General features: G+C 55.9%; 2 long non-coding RNA genes across 2 annotated transcripts; one reads left to right on the plus strand and one right to left on the minus strand.

Moving 5' to 3' along the window:
* Positions 1-2383: 2383 nt before the first annotated feature.
* LOC132244088 (uncharacterized) lies at positions 2384-4046 on the minus strand. Its single transcript, XR_009455682.1, has 2 exons — positions 3680-4046; positions 2384-3573 (listed from the first exon to the last, which is right to left on the minus strand). It is a non-coding gene; the product is annotated as an uncharacterized LOC132244088 (long non-coding RNA).
* Positions 4047-11112: 7066 nt separating this feature from the next.
* LOC109286123 (uncharacterized) lies at positions 11113-23467 on the plus strand. The gene is made up of 4 exons (XR_009455681.1): positions 11113-11568; positions 11668-11694; positions 21242-21358; positions 22163-23467. It is a non-coding gene; the product is annotated as an uncharacterized LOC109286123 (long non-coding RNA).
* Positions 23468-23551: the final 84 nt, after the last annotated feature.

Consider the following 23551-nt stretch of genomic DNA (forward strand, 5'->3'; position numbering starts at 1 on the left):
ACTCACAGTTTCTACCACATCTGGTACAACGGGTCCCACACTCTAATGACCCACTGGGTGAAAAAAAAACTTCCTTGTGTTTGCTTTCAACATACTCCCTACTAGTTTCATCCTGGGACCCCACTTCTTGTACTGCAAGAGACAGTCAATAATAAACCCCTATTGACTTACTCTTCCCCATTTAGTATCTTGTAAACCCTTCACATGGTCCCCCTCAAGCAGGTGTTTTCTAAACTGAATAGACGTGGCCTCTTTTACCAACGCCCATGTGGAAGGAAGCCCCTCTCTGACGCTCATGATTCTTGGTGCCCTTCTCTAGTCCTTCGATTTTCTTCTTGAGATGTGGAGACCAGACCTGGGCACAGTCTTCAGTGTGTGAGGGCACCATGAATTTATAAAGGGGAATCCTGAGACTTTGTTTCATTTACAATTCTCTTTTTTAGCCATCGAGCTGGTATGTTTTCACCAGCTGTCCACGATTACTCCCAGATCTCTTTCCTGTGTGGTACCAGTTCATGTAAAGCCCATAATAGGTAAAGCATGGGTTATTTTTGCCCATTTGCATCACTTTACACTTATCAATGCTGGATTTTTATCTGCCATTTCATTGCCCAGTCACTCAATCATGCAGGATCCTTCTGTAGTTCCTTGCAGTCCACCTGGGTCTTTTCCACCTGGAATCACTTGGTGTCATCTTGCTACTACCTGCCTTTTCCTTAATGTTTCAGCTTGGAAATAGCCAGCTGCTCTGAGGCTTCAAAGGAAGGCCCCAAACCAAGAACTAACCACTGCATCAGATGCCAGGTTATCCTGTGCCTTTAAGGGGAATAAATATTCCTTCCTGGCCCCTACAGCACTCAGCGACAACCAGGAGGTACCTGAGGCACAGGATGAACCCAGGAATTACAATCCCATGACACATGCATACAGAACAGTATGCTCTATGAGCTCAACAAATGCATGGCAGGGAGAAAGAGGAGGAAGGAAGGAAAATTGAGCAGGAGGGAGTTAGGCTGGGGGGAGGGGCTGCCCAGGCTGGGGAGACTCTCGGAGATCTGGAAGCCAGAACGTGGCTTAGGTAGATCCACCCTAGAGGCCAGTGCCGAAGCACCAAAGTGTGATGCCTGTGGCGACCCCCGCAGTGGCAGCCCGCCCTAGCCCCCTGCTAGGTTGGGGGGGCACTGCCCACGCTTGCCAGGAGTGAACGCAGCAGCAGAAGCCACCCTTTCCCCATCCCCATCTCCCCAGATAAGTCCCTCACAGCTCCATCCTGCACCCACCCGAGCTGGGCAGTGCCTCTTGGTGTCCCCTTCGCTTCGGCACCCAGGGCGGTCGCCCCACTTGCCCCCCGCCTTGCTACGGCACTGCTGGAGCCCACACCCTTGGAGCACGCCAGTGTAATGAGGTGGAGATGCTGAGGCTGTACCGCTGTGCAGTGTAAGCAGGATGCCACGCAGTGCCTGGAATAAGGACATAAAACTGGGTCAGACTAATGATCCATCTAGCTTGGTATCCTGTCTTCGACACGGAGGCCTGATGTTCCCCTGGTGGGCCGAGACCCACAGCCCAGAGCAAGGCGGGCTGGACTCGATGACCTATAGAGCTCCCTTCCAGCCCGACTTCTCTATGATTTTCATGAGCTTCCTCTTTTTCAGTACCCTTTCTAACATCCACCTCATTGGGTGTGAGACGCCAGAGGAAGCATCTTTGACCTTCTTACTCTACAGCCAAGAATAGCTCTAGTTTCTCTGAATTTATCCAGTCCCCTGCTGAATCCAATTGTGCTATCTCCACCACTTCCCAAAGCAATAAATGCCACCCGTTAATCGTTAGTGTCTTGAGTTAAAAATTCCTTTAGCTTGTTAGTTTTAAACCTACCACCTACGAATCTCAGCAGGTGCCCCCAAGGTCTAGTTCTGTAGGACTCAGTGAACAACGGTTCCCTGTTCATTTGGTCCATACCTCTATCCTACCCACACTCAGCCTGCTGCTTTCCAAGGAGAAGGGTCTGAGCCTTTCTAGTCTCTCCGGATATGGCAACAGCTCCAGGCCCCTGATCCTTTGGGCTGCCCTTCTCTGAACTTCTTCTAATTGTACAGCATCCTTTTTGGAGATGCAGGAACTAGAATGGCACAAGGGTTCAGATGTGGGAGTCCCACTGACATGTATAATAGCATAACAATGTTCTCTGGTTTGGTTTCTATTCTCTTCTTAATGTTGCCCAATATATTATATTGGCTTTTTAGGGTCACTGCTGGATACGGGACTGATTTCCTTTCCCAGGGAGTACCAACCTCTGGTTGGAAAGGAGAAAGCTAAGGAGAGAATAGGACAACACAATCAGGAAGGCCTGGGACCAAAGGAACAGGCTGGCCTGGGTGTGCAGAGTTAGTATCTGCAGCTGGTGGTAATGTCCTCAGTGAGAGAGAGGCCTGGACAGACCCCTGGCTTGGCACTAGATCACAGCAAAGCAGGGCTGGAAGGGACCACGCAAGGGCACATGTAGTCCAGCCCCCTGCTCAAGGCTGCATCATCCCTGACTGGGGGTGGGGAGGAGGGTATTTGAGAGACAGTGCCCCTCATAATTTGAAGGTTTGCATTCATGGGTTTTAACTCTCTCAGTTTTGCACATTCCATCTCATAAGCCAGAATTTTAAGGATCCTGGGAGTCGGTCATTTGTAGCCAGCACCCCCTTCCCCCCCGCCCACGGGCTTCGCTCTGGCCATGCTGCCCGCAGGGGAGGGGGAGGCAGGCTCCAAGCTCTGCTCTGCCCTGGCGCAGCAGGCACTGCCTCCCGCACGCAGCCCCCGGGGCTAGGGCACTGCTGCGGGGGGCAAGGGCTGTGCACCTGCCAGCTGTGGGCCCCCTCCAGCAGGCCTGCGGGGTAAGGGGCGCTGTGGGTGGGGGGTGAGGACACCAGCATGGTCCAGGGGGCTGTGGGTGGTGAGGGACAGATTTGGGGGATTTTAATCAGAGAACTTGCGATTTTTAAACAGAGGAAACCAGGATCCCAGCTCATCAGTCTCATCCCCCAGGCTCCTGATCATTCATGACTCTGAGCTGGACTTTTTCCATCTCTCCACATCCTTCTTCAAGCGCAGGGCCCAAAACAGGACACAGGGCTCCAGGAGAGGCCTCATCAATGCGGTGTAGAGCAGAGGGATTGAGACAGGCCCTGCTACATGTTCAAGTTAAAGCCAGATCAAAACCAGCCGTAGAGTTGTTACATATCTGCAAGCGCTGACTTCATGGCCGGCCGATTCTTTTCACCACTAGACAGTCACAGTTATCAGGCGATCCTTACTTTGACCCGGTTGCCCGTCTAGACTTATGGCGCGATTCGCCAGTTCATGAAGTAACAATCGCTTTGTCCTCGCAGCTGGTCTCACTCGCGCAATACACGTACCGCGTCGCGAGCGCCTTCCCTGGACTTGCTAGTGACTCTCCTGTGAGTCCGCCACGAGCAGAGTGAGCAGATCCGGGCCCCGTGGGAACAAGGCATCGCAGCAGGCTTGTCCAACATGAACCCGCCAAGGCATTTTCTCCTAGAGTTGTGACATATCTTCAAGGCGCTGCGACGGGAAATGCAGTAAAGACGGTTTAGCTCCTGCTCCAGCCGCCCCGCAGCTTCCCGGCGGCTGCTGAAGGGCTGGGGAAGGGCCGCGGCCCCACACGCACCGCCTTAGCTCCACGTTGCGGACGCGGCGCGTGTGGGCAGAGGAGAGCCGTGTGCCTCGGGGCCAGGCTGAGCCCGGCCGGGGCAGCGGGGGCGCAGCTGCACTGTGCCCTGCCTGCGCCGCTCAGTGCCGAGCGCCACACGGCTCCGCCGCCGCCTCTGCTGGCTGGTGCGACCCGGCCGGCCTCCTCCCGTCCCCAGCAGCACGGGGCAAGCCGGCTGCAGCCGCACGCTGCTTTCCTGGCCCGTGCCGGCCCGGCTGCGGGGGGCAGCGTGCGGCTGAAGCCGGCTTCCCCCGTGGTGCTGGGGACGCCCGGCCGGGTCGGCACTGGCCAGCAGTGGCGGCGGGGAAGCCTCCTCCTTTCGGGCCCAGCTGGCGCAGGAAGGGGGAAGCGCAGCAGCGGGTGGGGAAGCCACGCTCGCTAGGGGCCGGGCCGGGCCGGGCCGGGCTGGCGGGAGGGAAAGTGTGGCTGAGCCCCTGCAGCTCTGTGTCTGCTCCTGCAAGACTGGACAATGTGCTCAAGAGCGGAGCACGACCGACCTGGGCTCCGACCTAACTTCGGAGCAGGAAAAATCTTTGTAAAAATACTGTCCGGTGTTTGGATTGTGTTTGCTTCTGTTGCTCTTTGCGCGGGCTTGGGGGCTCAACTGGTTACTACTTGTTCACGATGCCTTACTAGCCAGTTATTCATTCATTGAAAGTAAATCTTCTTGAAGACTCTTCTCAAAAATGCCCATATTTTGTTGCTTTGATTAGTTTCCACTCTGCCTGATCTCTTTTCCCCATTTGATCTGTCCACGTGCATTATGCTTCTTCCATTCACTGAGAAGTGAGTAGAAGCGAAAGTGTTTATTTTAGTCAAGTGTTTGGTATTATTTCATTGTTGCTTTTATATTGCTTGGATTTTGGATTTTCAAGCACGTTTCCAGACCCATTTCATTGTCACTTCCTGCAGCTTCATTGGTGTCAAAGTTCACGTGGTGTGATACCACTTCCTGTGCGGTCTTTCAAATTGGCTCGCTGGTCCACTGGGTGATAAAAAGTTCAAGATCCGGCCCCACATTCAAAACAGTTGGACACCCCTGTCTTAAGTGCATGTAAGGAACTGACAGTGGCAGGTTATTGGTAGTGCCTTTGTCCCCTGCTTTTCCTGTGGCAGGTTAGGGTGTCCTTGGTGTCCTCGGGCTAGGTGCCTTCTGCCTGTGTGCGGGGGTGTTTGTGCAAGTCTATGTCTTGCTATATTTCCTAATAAAAATGCCTGACCTCACTGTGTGGTCACTACTAAAATTACCTGGTGATAGCAAAGACAAAGTGTCCAGCCCGGTTCATCTCAGGGTGTCTGATTGCTGCAACTGCTGAGATCGCCGCATGGCTCACAGGGACAGCATGAAGGTCCTTCCCCAGCGCATTTGCCTTAAGGCTCAGAGAAGAGACTCCTGGTTCCTACATGCCCTGACTCCCTCCGTGCCGGTACGGAGAGAGGAGAGGAGAAGAGAGACAAACCCAGATGCAGGACCAGGCTTCCAGGGAGGCAGGGGAAGGGCTGCAGTTTGGGGCTTCCTGTCAGGCCTGCGTTGCGAAAGCTTCACCCCAGGGCAGGGCTCCCAGAGTTGCCCCCTCTCTCCCCACATTAGGACAGCAATTCCCCAAGCGTGGCACAGTGTAAGGAAACCGTGCTGCTTCTGGGTCTGTGGCTACACATGTACAGCCTGCGCAGCAATCCCAACACAGTGCCGTGCTGCACCACGCAGACATCTCCTGAGAGACTTCACCGCTCCTTGGGACACGTCCCCATGACCCTGCCCCTGGGGCTGCACGGGCTGCACTGCCCATGCTATGGCTGTGCTCCGAGACTGCTCTTGGTACCTGGACATGCTCTCCTGGCAGGCTCTGGTGCAAGATCTGACTGAGTCCAGCTCTACTTCAACTATGAAATGTAACACGCTCACAGCCCTTGGGAGAAGAGTGAGGGTGAATTTGCTGTTGGGCCATTGGTAGTTTCTAGGGTTGGAGAGCAGCAGCAGGAAACCCTGAGGGCCACATCTAGAAACCACTGACAAAGCACTGGGGACACGCTGCTGGACAGGCAAGGAGAGGCCTGGCTTCCAGGCCTGCATTCGCTCTGTGCCGGCAGCTCTGCAGGGAAAGTGTCTGTGGCTCCATGACTGGCACTGAAGCACTTCAGTACCTGACTGCGCCCTGGGTGCAGCCTGCGCTGCCTGGCATGAGCGGGTCACCCTGAGATTCAGGACACCCTCGCACTGACACGGAGCTCAGCTGTCAGCCTGTGACTGCAGGGTCAGTGTTTGTCTTTGGTGACCTGCTGCAGGAGGCAGCCACTTCCCATGACGCTCTGAGGAAGGGGAGACCTCTATATCTCTTCCTGCAGGCTGACAGAGGTTTCTGCACCCACCCAGGGGTTGTGCTGCTGGGTCTGGTATATTCCTGGATATATACCCTAAGGGGGTACTTGGGGCTAAATCCTGTCCTCTGGGGCTGTTTGGTGGGCAAAGAGGTGCGGAGGAGACGCAGCAGTTCCCTCATCAGTGCTAGGGCTGCACAGTCTGAGATCCTGCCCCAGGAGCAGGGCTGTACTGTGTGCTGGTGCTTTAATGCATCTCATGCACTGTGGGTGCTCCCTGCTGGTTTGTTCCCTGGCCTCTGCAGGTGGCAGTCAGCCAGCAGGGATCTGCCTGTGGGTGGGGTGGGATCCTAGAGCTGCCGCCGACTGCAGCAGGACTGAGTGTCTACAGCTGTTGTAACATAGAAATCACACTCGGGACTTCCGGGACTCTTCTCAGACATGGCTGATATGAGGTCCCAGCTGCTCTCGCCCAGCTGTGCTCAGCAGTGACTGTCAGAGGTGACAGTGCCTCCATGTCCTGCCAGACGTGTATGACAGGGCAGCACCCCAGGGTGACCAGCTCCAAGTGGAGCAGCACAGGCCCATCCCACCTCCCTCACTAAGGCCACACTGAGATGATCATGTCCTGGACAAAGGCCCCTCTTTTCCGTCCCTTCATGGACACGTCTCCTCCACCTTGGTCCAAGCGGCAGGTTCTCCTCATCGTCTTCACAACTAGGGTCAGGGACTAGCCACAAAGCCAGGGCTTGGCCTAGGATGGAGCCCACCCTGTGTCCAGCCCAGGTCAATGCCTCACTCAACTGACAAGGTTCCTTGGGTGAATCTGATAACTTTAATTAGGCCAACTCAAATATTGGAGAATAGTTATTAAGCAAGCTTTTGGGTTCAAAAACGCTTCGTCGGACTAAGGAGGTTTCAGCAGTCGGTGTGTGTTCTTCCTGGATGGGATGAAAAGTAAAGAGGCCAGGGGCTGGGCTGGGGAGTCGTTTGCAGGCAGATTATAATGTGTCAGAAATCCAGTGTCTATATTTAGCCCATGATTTTTAGTATCCAGGAGGTTGATGAAGTGGAGTTCATAGGCTCGTCTCTGGGACGTGTTGTGTCAGTTTCCTTTGAGGATCAGGACTGAGAGATTGGAGAGAGAGTGGTTTTCTTGTGAGAAATGTGCCCCCACCGGTAATTGGGTATTTCTGTCTTTGATGGATTTCCGGTGTGCGTTCATTCTGGTGCACAGTTCTTGTTTGGTCTCTCCTACATATTTTCCACCAGGGGATTTGGTGCATTGGATGAGATATATTACATTTCTGGAGGTGCAGCTGTAAGATCCAGGGATGCTGATGGCTCTCTTGCGGGACACACTTCACCTTCCTCAGCCCAATGCCAGGAGCCAGGGGGAGCTGGGTCAGCTCAGAGGATGAGCAGGAAAGGGAGCAGGACAAGGTGACATGGGACTGAAAGGGCCCACATGGACCCCTGGCTCCAGTCCCTGAAGAGAGGTAGGGAGGGAGCTACTGGGATCAGGCTGAGAAGGGGCTGGAGTGTGTCCTGCAGCCAGGGAGCCCTTCCCTGTGCCCAGGGGATCTGCGCAAAGCCTGGGGTTTTGTCACAGGGCTGCTTGGCCCCAGGTGGACAATCCCCACCAGAGCCAGCGTTAGACCTGTGGCTCCTGGACAGAGGTCAGGGTGTGCGCCCTCCCTGTGCCATAACAAGGTGCATCACTGTCACTGGTGTAGCCCAGAAACCCCAGCTGGGAGTCATGGGTAACTGTCCTCCTCACGGCCTCATCAACCACCTGGCTCACCCGGCTATTTTGTTGGCTCCCACAGCCCTGGGGCGCCTGTGCTTTCAAGTCCTGGGGTCTGCAAAGAGTCCGGGCTCTGCCTCTGGCTCTCACGAGTTGCAGATCCTGTGTCTAGCATCCACTCCTGAGTGCTGGGACCTCACGCTCCACCTGCCTCTCCCCTGAGACCAGGAGAGACTCTTCCAACTATGCTGCTCAAGGTGTAAGCACAGCCTTTCCTCAGGGCTCACTAAGGTGGCAGCTTTCTGGGGAGCCCTGTACTCCTTCGGGGCACGGGACAGGGAGAGCACAGGTGTGCACAAAACAGCCTTGCATAGACAACGTGAACACGCATTGTCTACTTCTGTGGCGACTTCTGTCCTTGATGGTGTTAGAGTGATATTGTAGCTATGATGGTTTAGGAGTTATGCGAGAAATAAGGAAATTTGGGGGTGATAGCTTTTATTAGGTGTACTGCGTATTGGGATCTAGTTAGAAAGCTTTTGTATACAAGGCATTTGTCTTCAGGTTTACTCTACTCCACAAAAATCCTTGCTGCTCACACTTTTCTTACCCAGGCAGCAACTCACTCCCATCTTGTGTATTGGCAGACAGGGAGACGCTGCCCCGTCTTAGATGGGACCAGAAATTCGCTGAGCTCTGCATTAACGCTTATTCTTTCTCCCTTTACAGGGAGGTACAAGGCAACGACAGGTAAGTGCCTTTTACTGGCTTCACTGATCGCCTGCCCTCATTGAAACTCCCAGAAAACCAACCACACATCCCTCCCCACCGCCAGAGAGGCCTCCTAGCAGGGACAGTTGTGTGTGAATGGGCCCAAACCTGCGTGAAGTCCATGACCGGACCCATGTTTGCAGTGTCTGCTTGGGGCAGTGCTGGGCACTGTGACCCCTGTTGCCTTTCCCACAGCACAAGCAGGGTCAGACCCATGTGCTGTCATGGGGCTGGGAAAGTTCCTGCTGCACTCTCCCAGCAGAGCCAGGGGCAGAGCTGTGGGATCTGGGCAGAGGCCAAGGTGTGGGACCCATCCTCTGCCACCATACATTGGGTCACTGTTACCGATGTAGACCAGGGGCTCCACAGTCTGGAAACAGACTCACTTCCCCCTACAATGGTCCCGCTCACCTCACTGCCATGCTGTCCCCAGTCATTACCTCTACCTTAGGGGCTCGAGGCACCTGCGTGGGGTGCAGATTCTGTTTCGCATCCTCTGCAGAGTCCTGGGACCGCACACTACTGCCTCATGCCTGGGACCAGGATGGACCCCTCAGGCTCTGCCCCTCAAGGCTTTATACGAGCCTTTCCCTGGTGCCCGGCCATGTGGCAACCTTCTCAGGAGCCCTGTCCTTCTTCAGACCAAGGGGACAGGAAGATCATGGGTGCTCGCAGACTGGCCTTGCACAGAGGACCTGAATACACACCTGAATGCTCACTTCTTCTTCTTTGCTGACTTCTGTCCCGGGTGGAGTCAAAGTGATGTTGTAGCCACGATGGTCCAGGAATGACGTGAGAGGCAGGGAATTGTGGGGTGATATCTTTTATTGGATGGACAGCATGGCTGGGATCAAGTTAGACAAACCTTTGAACACAACACTTTCTTCCTCAGGTCTCCTTTATCCCAGCTGTGCAGTTCATCCAGTAAAAAATATCAACCCAACCACAAAAATTCACCGTCCCATATGTACTTCTGCCCCGGATGGCAACTTGCTGCCAGGTCCTGTAGTGCAGACAGGGAAATGCTGCCTTTGTGTGGGATGGGACCAGGGAATTAGTTGGGCTCCACATCAATTCATGGTATTTTTCCCTTTACACGGAGTCACAGGGCAATAGAGGGTAAGTGCCCTTGACTGGCTTCACTGACCCCCTGCCCTCATTGAATACAACTGGAAAACCAACCACACATCCCTCCCCATCTCCAGAGAGGCCTCCGAACAAGGACAGTTGTATATGAATGGGCTCAATCGTGAGGATGCTCCAGGGCCCCACCCATGTTGGCAGTGCCTGTTGGGGGCAGTCCTGGGCAGTGTGACTGCTGCTGCCTTCCCCACACAGCAGGAGCAGGGTCAGACCCATGTGCTGTGCTGGGGCTGGTAAATCCCCTGCTGGAGCCTCCCCAGCAGAGCCAGTGTCAGAGCTGTGGGGCCTGGGGCAGAGGCCAAGGTCTGGGGCCCTCCCTGTACCACTAAGAGTTGGGTCACTGTTGCTCATAGAGACCAGGGATCGCATAGTCTGGAAACAAGAGAAATGCCCTCCTCGCTTCCCCCAGAACCGTCCTGCTCACCTGACTGCCCTGTTGGCCTCCAGTCATTGCCTCCAGCTCAGGGGATTTAGGCATCTGCATGGGGTGCAGGTTCTGTGTGTAGCATCCTCTTCTCAGTGCTGGACCTGACATCGTGCTGCCTCCTGCCTGGGAGCAGGACAGGCCCCTCAGACTCTGCCCCTCAAGGCTTAAGCACGGCCTTTCCCTGGGGCCCATAAAGGTGTCAGTCTTGTGGGGAGCCCTGTACTCTTTCAGGGCCATGGGACCAGAAGAAGACATGTGCACACAGACAGGCCTTGCACAGAGGACCCTTACACACATTTTCTCCTGTTGTGTCAACTTCTGTCCTGGGAGGTGCTGGAGTGATGCTCTACCTGTGATGGTTCAGGCATTATGTGAAAGGTGGGAAATTTTGGTTTTCATACCTTTTATTGGGCCAACTGCATAGCTGGGATGAAGTTTGGTAAGCTTTTGAACACAAGACATTATTTTTCCAGGTCTCCTTTATCCCAGCTGTACAGTTCATCCAATAAAAGATCCCACCCTACCCCCCAAAAATCCTTGCTGCTTGCTTACTTCTGCCTTTAACCTCTGGATGTCAATTTGCTCCCAGCTTCCATACGGGGAAGCTGTGTGTGACAGGGGCTGCTGCCCTTGTCTGTGTTGGGGACAGAGAGTCTGTGGGGATCCACATTCATTTTCTTTTTTTTTTTTTCCTCACTTTGCAGCAAGGTACAAGACAGTGGGAGGTAAATGCCCTTTTCTGGCTTTACTGACACAGACTTCATTGAAAGCACCCTGAAAATCAAACTGCTCCTTTCCCATCAACAGAGAGGCCTCATAACAGAATGGTTGAGCAGGAATGGGGCCTCACTCTCAAGATGCTGCTGGCCGTACCCCTGAGTCCCAGTGCCCTCAGACAGCGGCTGAGACTGCTATGCCCAACCCCAGTTGACTGGGGAGGGGAGAGTACCCTGATCTACCCCAGCACAGCCCCTGTCCTGACATCCACACCACAATACCGGGTGGCAGCTTGCACAGGTGCTGGTTACACTGCCCCGTGCAGGCTGAGCCCTATTTGCACCCAAGCACTGTTCACGTGTGCAGTAAGGACCAGCCCGTCTGCCCCATCTCTGCACAAATGGGCTGGAGCAGGAGGAGGGTCTGCTTTTTGCCCAGTTCTGCCTCCCTTGCACCCGTGAGTGACACCCACAGGGACAGCCCCACTGGCTTGTAGGGCTGGTAGTGGGAGGGTGTCACAGGACAAGTGCTATAGGTCAGAGGCCCTAAGTGTGGACTGGGGACCCAGTCCTGCCATCTGCTCCCAGGCAGCATTCCTGCTGAAGCCAGCACTGATTGTGTGTAGAGCAGAGGCCGCTTTGTCAGTAAGAATCACAGCTACTGGCTGATCTGTTTTCATTTTCTCTCCCTCTGTTCTTCCCCAGGACTCTCCACCAGAGCTGGGTAAGTGCTGGTTTTGGTCTCTGCAATGTCTTGCTCACTGATCTGTGTCCCATGGGGTTTGTGCCTGTTTGTCTGAACTCTGGTTTCTGCCTTTTCCAGGACCTGCCAGAGCACAAAGACATGCAGGTGAGTGAAGCCACATTTACTCAAGTCCTCCTGGCCCCTCTCCTCAGGTGTGTTAGCTCCCCACTCTGCCTCCTGACTCCCAGGGGTGCTGCCTGGCAGGGTCACAAGTGCAAGGAGACAGACCATTCAGACCAGGGGCCCTGCTCTCGGAAACATGGAGACCATCACACTGCTGCAGCTGCCCTCCCGGACAGCTCTGCTGCCTCCTCCGAGTGAGGTGCTGAGCTGGTCCATGCTGACCCCAGCCCTGGCTGTGTCTGCTGGATTCGCTCCTCCCTCTGTGTGTGACTCAGTGGCAGGTACTGGATGGAGAACAGGGGAGAGCTGAATGCCCTCGGGTTGCTAGGGTGAGGAACAGGGTGTGCAAACCTCACCCACCAGAACTGTAAGGCCCCAGGACCCAGAGCCCTGCCACCCCAGGCTCAGCTGCCAGGTGCCTCTGTCCTGGAGAAGGCAGCAGTGCAGGGGCAGCACAACGCCCTGTGACCGCCTGCAGCGCACGGGGCATCGCGGCAGCACAGAGTCCCTGCACTTCCATGACATAATCCTGCCAGGTGCTGGCACCGTGACTCCACCTAATGTGAGGAGCAAAGTGCTGCTCAGGATCAGTGCCTATGGTAGGATCTGGCTCTCAGTGTCTAGCTGTTTCTTCCAGCAGTGCCAGGAGATCCCAGCTGAGATCAGGCCCTCCTGTGCTCACAGCTGTGGAGACACAGAGTAGGAGACAATCTCGAGGGGCTTCTGATGTAGAGACACTGGAAAGGCAAGGGATGGCCGATGATCCTCTGTCCACTCTGAGGCCCAAGGCATTGCACTACCTCTGCCCCAGACCAAAGTTAGGCCTGGACAGGTATGAGGGAGCGCACTGAAATACCACCTTCACCCCAGCCTAGACCAAGGTGAAGCCAACACCCACCATGTCCCATGCAGGCTGCAGGGGTGGGTTGGGAAGGTCTGCATTATTGCTAATAAAGCATCCGCAAGTGAGCCCAGAGCTACCACGGGGATTCCCTTGGCTCTGTCCTGTCCACGGGGTCCTGAGCACAGCTGGATGAGGCAGCAGGAGGCTGTTCTGTGCTTCCCGTTTCCAGCCACACACAGCCCCCAGGATGTGCTGCCCCTGAGCTGCTTCTCCCACCACGCAGCCAGTGTGTCTTCCTGCCTGTTGCTTTCTCCTGGCACCTCTGGGCTCTCTCTTTGACGTGCATCCCCTCCCTCAGCTGCAGCCCAGTCTGTGCCCAGCTGTTTCTTTCGCCTGTGTGTGGCAGCTCTTGCTCAGACCTGTGCACTACCTTGTCTTTGGGCCATGGCTTCTGTCACTTCAACTCCCTCCCTCCAGGAAGCGACTTCATGGCTCCATCCCTGAGGCCGCAGGGAGGGAAGCAGCAGCCCCAGACAGGCCTGGGATATTCCAGAGAGCGCAGACACCAGCCAGGCGCCAGCCCCTCCAGGCACCAACAAACACGCACCCAGGTGGCAGGTTCCAGACAGGCTCCCTGTTGCTCCCTGTCCATGATGGTGCAAACCAGCAACCAGTCCATTCCTGGCCTCCATGGGAGAGGCAGGCCTATATATAGGAGGGTCTTGTAAGGGCTGTGATGACACAGGTCATCTCTGTGGCATGGCCCAGAGGCTGTCACATACAGCAGGCTCTGCAGGGATACCTAGTGTGCCCCACTCCTTGCATCCATGCACACGCCCAGCCCTTGTGGGTAAGAAGAGCTTGGGGCCAGGCTGACCATTGGAAGGGCCTTCACTGGGCCCATCTGCACCCTGCTGTGCCTTAACACACTCATTTGTGTTTACACGGCAGGGGCTTTTGAACGAATTAAGTCCTGTGTGTAATTCCAGCAGGGGAGCCAAATACCAGTCTATCTTGGATCACCCTCCCCCTGCTCCCACCAGCTGAGTAAAGCAAGATCCCTGACATCTGGGCAGGGCAGGGCAGGGCAGGGGGGCAGGGGCGGGGGAGGAGGTTGGGGCTGCTACAAGGCAGGGGGGCAAGTGTTGCCTCTCAGCGCAGTGGGGAACTCCATGGCCAGCTGGGCAGCACAGGGCCAGTGCCAGTGCTCTCCGGGGCTGAGCGGCCAGGAGACACTGCCTGGGTGGAAGGAGGGGGAAGGGGGCTGTGGCCAGGCTGCCTGACACAGTGCAACAGCCCCATCCCTCTGCTGCATCTGGGTGGGTTTTTTAAATGCAAATTGAATGTCCAGGATTTCCTCTCTGGTCCATTTTCAATATGGCCAACAGGTAGAACAACAGTTCCCAGAAGACCTAGCGTGGCATGTTTGCATGTAATACAGGAGCTGAGTTTGAGATTTTGCTTTGCTGCATTGGCGGGAGCAGGGGTGACCGCCTATCAGAATCATAAGGCACCTTATAGACTAATTACTTCAGAGATGCAGGAGTGTCTGTAAGCAACAGCTCACTTCCTCCAATGCTGCCTGTGTGGGCACAGAGAAAATCAACTTGGTAGCAACTGTGACACAGGGGAGCACGTGTTCAAGTTACTGGGCCTTACATGCACATCCAGTTGGGTCCTACTCAGAACCTGAGGCTGTACCATGCATGTTGTCTCTGATATAGGAACAGACACATTCCTGTCCACAGTGTACGTGTGTGTGCACATACACACCAACCACCATCACAGGATCACACATTCACTCACCGCCACCACCACATATCCATGCATGCTCTTGTCACTAGTGCTCACATGCTACTAGTGACATGCTACCAGCTCACATGCTACCATCTGCACACATTTTGTTTTTAAATAAATACATTTCGTATTCCAGTTCAGATTAGCAAAATCAGTTCCAAATAATATTGACTGAGCAGAACTCAATCATTCCAAAAAGCATATCTATTGAGGAGGCAGAAACTCAATCATTCCAAATACTATGTATGGTACTACTTCCAGCAAGCATCCTCTACCCATGTCCTCAGGACACACATGCACACACACACACAAGTGCAGGCCAAGCCCCCAACCTTACACTTCTACAAATTAAACTTGCCCAAGAGACAAACGGCCTCCTACACATAGTAACACCCTGCCAGGCCAAGATCCCATTTCCCATCCCTCAGCAGGCCCTCGTACCCACCCACCCCAACGAGGGCTGGGCAAGGCCATGGTCCTACCATTGTCATCACTTTCTGGAGCTGTTGCAGGACTCAGACACAGCTCCAGCTCAAACAGGGTGGTCCCCTGCTCTTACAGATGTTTTGTTAGGGCACAACTTTTCTGCAAGACTACTTTACAGTCATTGCAGAGTCACTGGTACTTTGTGTGGCGGGCCAGTAGGGGGTGGTCCTGCGTTGAACCTCCCACCTCACTACACCCATCCACCTTCCAGACTCCACGTGTCTCTCCAGGGGCACCTAAGCCCTGGCAGGCCCCCTTTCGAGCCCCACCGCAGAGTCTGGGGGTAACTTGTGCTGCCACCAGCCCAAGAAGGGACTGTCTGGGGCCTGTGTCCTTGGGGAAACACAGGCCTAATAGTCCTATGGGTACTCAACCCGATACAAGAACTTGGGGCACTACCCCAAGTCGGGGGCCAAACAATGATAGTCTCCCTTAGTCTTCAGACCCAAGGGGCCTCGTAGGCATAATTAACCCCACCCCTCAATAAGTCTACATCAGTCACAAAGGAGAACTTCATTGGTTACAGAGGGCAGGGTTAGAATAGGGTCCAGGGTAGAGCAATATCAGAGACATCCCATAGAGCAAACTCCTGTGGCTGGGGTAGCCTTTGATCTCGCATCTGAGTTACTGCAAGCTATAGATCTAGTTGGGTCTCAGGTAGGTTAGTCACAAGCATCATCCAGAGGCAGTTGGAGAATCCCTCTGGAGGCAGACGGTTCCTTGATCATGAATTTTGAGAGAGAGAGCTGTCGGCCAACCAATCTGCAATACATCACTATTGCCAGGCAGACTCTAGCCCACTAGGAAGCCCCTCATCCAGGTATGTGATGCCTGTCATGTAGGCAGAGGGAGCAGGTTTCCCCCCCTTCTCAGGAATGTATCCAGCTCAGGTTACCCAAAGGTATGTATCCTCTGCTGGGCCCATCCTAATCACCACTGTCACATAACAGAGTTTTTTGGGGACAAACAAAGGTGGCTTTCGGCCACACTTGGCAAAAACAGTGATATCCTGCAAGGGAGCACAGCACAGGGTCCTGAGCACAGGGATGGGGCAGTTGGATGGAGGGTGCTTCTTCATCCCGCTTTGGGGTCCCAAGGTGCTGGAGACCCCCTGCCATCCTCCACACAGCAGCCCCCTGAGTCCCAGAGGCAAGGCAGACAACTCGAACTGTGCCCGGTGCTGCCCGGGAGGGATCACACCAAGCCCTCCTGAATGCAGCTTGCCACCGCCAGGGGAGGCTGGGCACCATTAGCTCTGAGGCACTGATACAAGGCCACATGCTCCAAGCACAGGATTGCGGGGAAAGCTCACAGGCTCCATCCCTGGCTCTGCCATTCACTCCCTGGGTGGCTTTGGGGCAGTCCTTCCCACAGCCCCTGCCTCAGTTTCCCCATATGTGAAACAGGACATGGCCTCCCAGCAGACTAAAATGCTCAGAGATGCCAAGATGCTGCAGCCAGAGAGTCCTAAGCCTGGTCTCTTGGGGTTCCTGAGGACCCAACGACTCCTCTGCCCTTTGCTGCAAGGATTTTGGACTGTTCAGCCAGGTCAGGGCACAGGGGAGGGATGGACGGGGCTATCAGCTGCCCACATCAGAAAGCTGATGGCAATAGTTTCATGTCTGCAACAACCACTCACATGGCCCATGCCCTCACACTCCTGGCCTCAGCAAACATCCTCCTCCGGACAGATCCAGAGGGCTGCTGTCAGCAGCAGCGGAGGGGGAGGGAAGCCCTGCCCTCACAATGCCTCCGCCCACCCCACCAGGGTTTTGGGGAGCTGGGCCTGGCCCACACAGCAGAGGGGCTCCAGTCCCCCTGCCATTGGCAAGAGTCTTGAGTGGGGGCAGGAATAGACGGAGTCCCCCAGCCCACCTGCCCCCAGCACCCCAGCACGGGCACTCGGGTTGGGGGGGCATGCATGGTGGGGGGCTTCCCACAACCGCGCAAGAAGATAGAGGTTTTCTGTCCCTTCTCTATGAGTCCCTGGGGTGGGGCTGTGCTGATGCTTCCCCACAGGAGCACCAGCCCAGCCCCACGAAGCAGCATGGGATACGGGCAGAATGACCCAAAATTAATGCTTGCAAGGAACCGAAAGCAACCCTTGCTGGGCCCTAAAGCACTCCTGTCTGATACTACAGCAGATGTGGATTAAATTTTTGCTTGATCAGCCATTTCAAAAGCACTCTGCAGGCATGAACGGTTGTTGTGTTATGGCTACAGAACGGTTTCAGGGGCTCATTGCTCAAAAATGTAACTCCGGTACTTCGGGCTGAAGGAGGGGGAGCAGAAACTGATAAGAACTAGGAGAAAAGCAGACAGGAAAGACCCCGCCAACTGAACTGCAAGAGGCAGCAAGGGCGCACGGGGTGCAGGAACATGCAGACCCAGGGAACGTCACTCATTAGAAAACCACTCCAAGAAGGGAGGGAGCAAGAGGACAGTTTGCAAGACTTGGCAGTGCAGAGCAGCAGCAGTGAACAAGCCCACCCACCAGGCCACGTACCCACAGGGTCTGTGAATGTCTCCTTCTCACCATGTCCCCCGGGGCACGGTCCTGATAAACTCCAGGGACAGCTCTGCTCGCCCTGGCAGGCAGCCCCGGGCCTGGGCAGGTAGCTGCTGGGCTCGCACTGTCTGAAGTGGGCCTGGCCAGCAAACAAGTCCGCGTCTGGGCCGTTCATGACTGACCCCTTCCTTGTCACCCGAAATCAGCCAAGCCACTCTCCGTGCACACGGGGCTCCCTGTGCTGGGGCCAGCACCGCATGAGGACGATGCTGCTTCCTGCCCTCATCCCAGCTCCCCTCTTGTAGTAGAGGGTGGGGTGGGGGCAGGGGCAAGCGGGGGCTGTCCAGACCTTCCCCGGCCCCACTCCATCTGCAGCACTCGGCGGGCACAAGGACATGTGCACGGACCGGCCCCGGGAAACCGGAGTGCAGCGACTGCTCCTCGGTGCGGGGAGAGGAGCCAGGAAAGGCCCCAGGGTGGGGAATCGCCTCCCCCCATGGCACTGGCCCTGCTGGCGGGCTAGGTCTGTCCCAGGCAGGGCTTGGCTGTGAGTGCCCCCTCCCAATAACGTGGTGGCTCCACTCCTCCCCTCTTGTAAACCAGTGTGTGACCCTGCCCTGCTCCTCCTCACTCATTTTTTCCCAGACTGACACGCAGGGACACGCGTCCCAGCCTGGCCTGTGCACAGCCGACTAAGCCATCTCAGTACAAATGGGAGCACCCATGCCCCGCAGTGCAGAGAAGAGGCTCCAAGTACCGTGGGACAGGACTCGGCAATGCCATTGTGCTGCACGGAGGGTAACAGGATCCCACCTTACAGCGCACGCATGGGCCGTCGCCGTGGAAGAGCAACACATGGTGAATCCCCGCACCAGCTTCCCTCGCAGCGTTTTCTCCTTGGGGCGGCACCTTCAGCGACAGTGCCTGGAGCCTGGTGTGGAGACAGCTGTTGAAAAGCCCAGGACACTGTGCCCACCCCTCAGGGACCTCCAAAACATGCTTCAGAGCATGTGAGGAGAGGTCGGTGGCCTGGAGCAGCTGGAAAGAGGAGAGTACCACACAGAGAGAGCATCCGGAGAGTGAAGCAGACCTCCAGACCGGTCATTAGTGAAGACTGTGCACTTAGCTACATGCAAACGAAGTAGACAGGGAGCCCTTCGGAAGAACTCGTGGCCCCAAGCAGCTACAGAAATCTTCAGCCTGAAGAGAAGAGAAGATTTCCACAGCGGGCCGGCAGACCTGGATCAGTCTCCCAAGCCAAGGGCCGGGTTAAGGACTCAGCCTGGAGCACGGGCTCTGCCGGCAGGGTGCGGGATCCCCCTGGGGGCTGTGCTTGGGTCCCCAGGTTGGAGTCCAGAGGGAGAGTGGTGTGGTAAAGCCATATTTCTGGGCTCACACAGGTCACCCTGCGGGGCCAGGAAGGATTTTTTTGTTCTCCTGTTGTGACTGGTGCCTGGAAAGGGTTTATTTTCCCTTCCTTAGGAGCATTGGGTGTTGTCCGGCGGCGAACTTGGGCCAGGGGCTTAGACTGGGGTGCATGGCTGCTCCTGCCAGGGCTTGAAACACCAGGGGGTTCCTGCCACACACCCACACACATACTAGGTTGTAATAAGCTGCACCATCCCTTAAACTCCTCCTATTGTGAGCCAGGTTAGCACAGAATGAATCCACTGCCCTGGAGCCTCTGGGTGGATCCAATGTCCTCGTGTTCTTTCTCTTTTCCAGCAGGTATTTAGAGCAGGACATGTGTTTCTCTACCTGACAGAAAAGTTATCAAAGTTTCTCCTCAATCTCCTCCAGTTCCTGGGACACTGCACAGAGTTGAGGCTCAGCCAGCCCTGGGCAGTCAGCGTTTTCAGGACAGTCTCTTCCAGGCAACAAACCCCTGCCGTCCTCTCAGACACGTCCCTGAGAGCACTGCCCTCTGGGCCCGGCTGCGGGGGGTGTGAGGGTGCGGGGGTGCCTGGGAGTAAAGCACTCGGGCCTTTGCACCTGTCACAGACGGGGAGTGCAGGTAGCCCTGGGTGCTGCTGAGAGCAGAGGTCCTGGCAGCTGGCACAGGACACATGCCACCAACAGTGACACTTTAGCAGTCCCTGGAGGGCAGGGCCGGGCAGCCGGGTGCCAGGACTCTGGGGAGAGGATTTGCCGGCTCGGAGGCTGCTGTTATGTGGCAGCCTGGGGTTCGCGTCTTGAAGGGAACGTGAATACCTTGAGCAAAGGGACAAGTCTGTGTGTGGGGGAAGGAGGATGCAGTGCGGGGACGGGGTCTGGGAGTAACTTCCCAATTACATTTTGCTTTCAGTTTTGCAGGTGCTGGGAGTGGCAGGAGGGGGAGTTCAGCCTCTCTGAAAATATGTTAAACCAGTAACAGCCGGGGCTGGATCCCCAAGGGCCCTGGTCCAGGCCCCACTGTCTGGAGCAAGCACAGGACCCTCAGTGACGGGCACAGCCCCACAGGAACAGCCCTGTTGGGAAACAGCCCTGGAGAGAGACCTGGAGCCCCTCTGGCACCGCAGAGGCAGACATGCTGGGTGATTAGCACTGACTTAACCTAGAGGGGCACCAGGCACCGACCCTGGCTCCTTGACCCCAAAACCAGCCCTGTGCTGAACTCAGTACGCATGTGGATGCGATTCCCCAGCCCCTTCCCCATGAAAATGGCCAGGCAGACAGGACCACAGGGAAGAGCTTGTTCTTTGCTTCCCTGCCCTGGTCCCTGCCAGCAGGGTGGGTGTGGGGGTGCCCCTGCCTGCCCTGTCTCGCAGCGATGCCCGAGGGCCTGGGCCAGGGCTCCGGGGGGCGAACACGCCTGGCCCTGCTCCAGGGGATGAAGTGAAAGAGAGGACGGCCGGGTGAGAGGGGCATCCTGGGGCTAGGTTCAGCCCAGGCAGTGTGAGCAGGGACCTCACCTCAAAGTCGGCTTTCCTCCAGCCACCATCTCTGCCAGACCAGAGCCATGGCCCATGCAATTCCTATTAAGTGCAGCCAGCTCCTGCTGGATAGGATTTCCCTCTGCTGGGGAACGGGCACTGAGAGCTCCTCAACTGCAAGGCAGCAGGAGCAAGCAGCCAGCCACCCCGAGACCACCAGCCAGTGCCCAGGAAACCTGTTCTTCCTGGGGTGCCTGCAGGGTCACTGCCACCCCGGGGTAGGGCAGAGCCCCATCCCTAAGGAATTGACACTGGTCCTACTGGCATCCCTTCTGCAGCTGTCACAGCGGGGTGCTGCAGCTGCTCCCTGGCCATGCTCACCCCTTGCCCAGCCTAGGTCAGGCACGCCTCGGGGTGCGTAGGGACAGGGGGGTCCAGTTGCCTGGTGACACTGCAGACCTGTACCTGCAGGACTGTCCCTGCCAGGCACCTCTCCAGCCCAGGCTCCCCAGTGCTGCTGCAGCACCAGACTAGCTCTAGGTACTAGTGTGCATGATCTGCCAGCTCCTGCTGCTAGTTAATGCAGGGGTTGTGAACCGGCTGTACGTGTACCCCTGGGGTACTTGGGATGGTGCCAGGCTGTACATGCGGCAGCACGAGGAAGTGGTGTGTGGCAGAGGTGCAGAGTGGTGAATGACAGTGGCTGCGTGCAAGCTCCCCACTGCCAGTGCTACCATTGACCACTCTGCACCGCCACCACATGCTGCCAGCAGCTTCACATCCGGCCAGCCATTAGCACCCTGCTCCACATGGAAGGGGGTACACTTCAGAAGCAGAACCCATCAAAAGGTTGAAAACCCCCAAGTTAATGTGTGGGGATGTCTGAGGCTGCCCAGGATGGTGCAGGGGTTTGTGGAGAGCCCCTTCCCTCTGCTCTCCACATCTTTTCAGCTGTCATGGTGCCCTGGTCACAGCCTGGTGCACACTTACCTTGGGTTTATATGTTTTCCTGCTGCCCAGGCCATGTCATCATGGAGACGGACATTTCTTCATTCCTCCTTGGCCCTGCAGTGATCCCTCTTCTGCCTGGCTGCATCACTGTCCTTGTTACACTCCAGATCCACCAGCTGATGGCAGGTAGGTGCCTCTGCTTCCTTGCACCATTTACTGCTGTTGTCACACTGAGCGCCGCTGCCCTGTGACACTTGGCACAGCAAGATGTCACCATGTCACCCCTTCCACGACTGTCTCCCCTTTCCATAGCTGTTGCCATGCAAGGTCAGGGGATGCACTGAACCTGCACCCCTGAGCCCTTCCCTTCAGGCCTGCGTCCTCCCAGCTGCTGGACTTAATGCCTTCACTTCAACCTCCCTCCCTGAGCCAACTTGCTGCCCAGTGCTTCCCTTTTCTTCCTGCCTTACAACCAGGGCTGTGTAAAGACCTTGCCCCTTGGCACTTCCTGCCACTGTGATGTGGTCTGTCACAGTGGCCTGGCTCTCAGTCTCTGATGAACTTGTTCAGTCATTTATTCCATTTCTCTGACCAGTCTCTCCCCTAACTTTCTGCCAGTCTGGGACTGAGACACCTTCTCACCTCTATGGCTAAGGTGTGTCCTGAAGCCCCAACCCTGCTTCTCCGGCACTACATGCCTGGTTCCCAACCCTATGCCTGGGGGCCCTGGGAGGTGCCCACACCTCAGTGCATAGGGCCTCAGGCAGGTCCCATCCCCCAGTGCCCTTTTCTCATTATGGGGCTGTATCTGCACCAGAGAAGAGACCCATAGCTGAGCGGGGAAGGGGCTGGCAGTGCTGTGCACTCCAATGCTGCAGTGCACCTTTTGGAGCCAGGCTGCTGGGGATGCAGCTTTGCCCTTGTCCATGCTTTACTGCTGCTGTTCTTGACTCTTCCTTTCTCTGGTGTCTTGTGCTGCTCCCACCCCAGTTCCAAGTGGTCGGACCAGACCAGCCGGTCGTTGTCTCTGTGGGAGAAGATGCTGTCCTCCCCTGCCACCTCTCCCCCAGCATGAGCGCTGAGGACATGGAGGTGCGGTGGGTCCAGTCCCTGTTCTCATCCTACGTGCACTTATACCAACGTGGACAGGATCAGGATGGGCAGCAGATGCCTGAATATCAAGAGAGGACTTCTCTCATAAAGGATGACATCACCAGTGGGAGCATCTCCCTAATAATACGCAGTGTCCTACCTTCTGACCACGGGCAGTACAAGTGCTTTTTCCAGTCTGATGTCTCCTATGAAGAAGCCCTGTTGGAACTGCAGGTGACAGGCGAGTGCCTCTGCTGTTGGGACCTGTCTAGAGTATAATGGGGCTGTTAGGCTCAGTAGGAGGTGACAATAATTCACTTGTCAGCACCCAGAGTCTTCTCTCAACCTTCAGTGCCTGCAGTTTAGGGAGCCTTCAGTGCTGGCAGAGGCAGCATAGATAGCCCAGCCAGGGGGCTGGAGAGGGGGCTGTGCTGAGCCCCCTCTCCAGCCCCCTGGCTCTGTTATGTATGCTGCCTCTGCCAGCACTGGTGCTCACCTGGAGCCATACCTGGCAGGGGCTGGAGGCTCCCGCCTTGTGGAAAGGAGGCAGGAGTCCCTTCATCGGCTTCACTCCTCCCCGGCTCCTCTTTCTCTCCACCCCTTGCCTGAGACACTGCTGCTACCATGAGAGGTCTTTACATGGCGCCCAGCTCTGGGGTGAATTGTATCACAGCTGCTGTTCAGCTGTGTGCTGAACGACACTAGACAATCCTCAACTTGATGGCTACTGCAAGAGGGTTAACTCCATGGCTGCTTGGCGAAGCATACACCTCCTGTCCCCAGCAATGGTGTTTTCTATGAGGGAGGAGGGGCAGGGGCAGGATGAGAGGACTCCTGCCCCCTGCTGCCATTCTGGACCTCACCTGTATCTGTTCTTATGCTCCCCCCAACCCCTTAGTCACCACTTGGGGCTCCTGCCCTGCTCACCTGGCCCCAGTTACTTTCCTAAGTGTTGGTGTTTGTTTCCTGGGAGCAAACTAGAAGGGCTTTCATCATGTGCCCTGTCCTTAGGGTGGCCTGCACGCTGTCCTAGAGGGGTGAGGATGGAGCAGGTTTCAGTTTCACAGAAGTTTGAAAGCCTGATTTTGTAAAATAATTTCTTTATAACTGGGGAAAAGAAAGAAAATGTGAATGAGATGATGTGAGCTGGGATGAGCATGGGAGCTGTTCATTGCCGTTGAAGAGATGCAGTAACAGATCCCACCTGACCGCAGCTTGGAGCGTTTCACTGCAGCTTCTACCCTGTTCTCAGACCCTTTTGCAAGAAGGCTGGGGTGACCCCTGTGC

This window comes from Alligator mississippiensis, chromosome 11 (assembly GCF_030867095.1).
Source record: "Alligator mississippiensis isolate rAllMis1 chromosome 11, rAllMis1, whole genome shotgun sequence".
Taxonomy (NCBI): domain Eukaryota; kingdom Metazoa; phylum Chordata; order Crocodylia; family Alligatoridae; genus Alligator; species Alligator mississippiensis.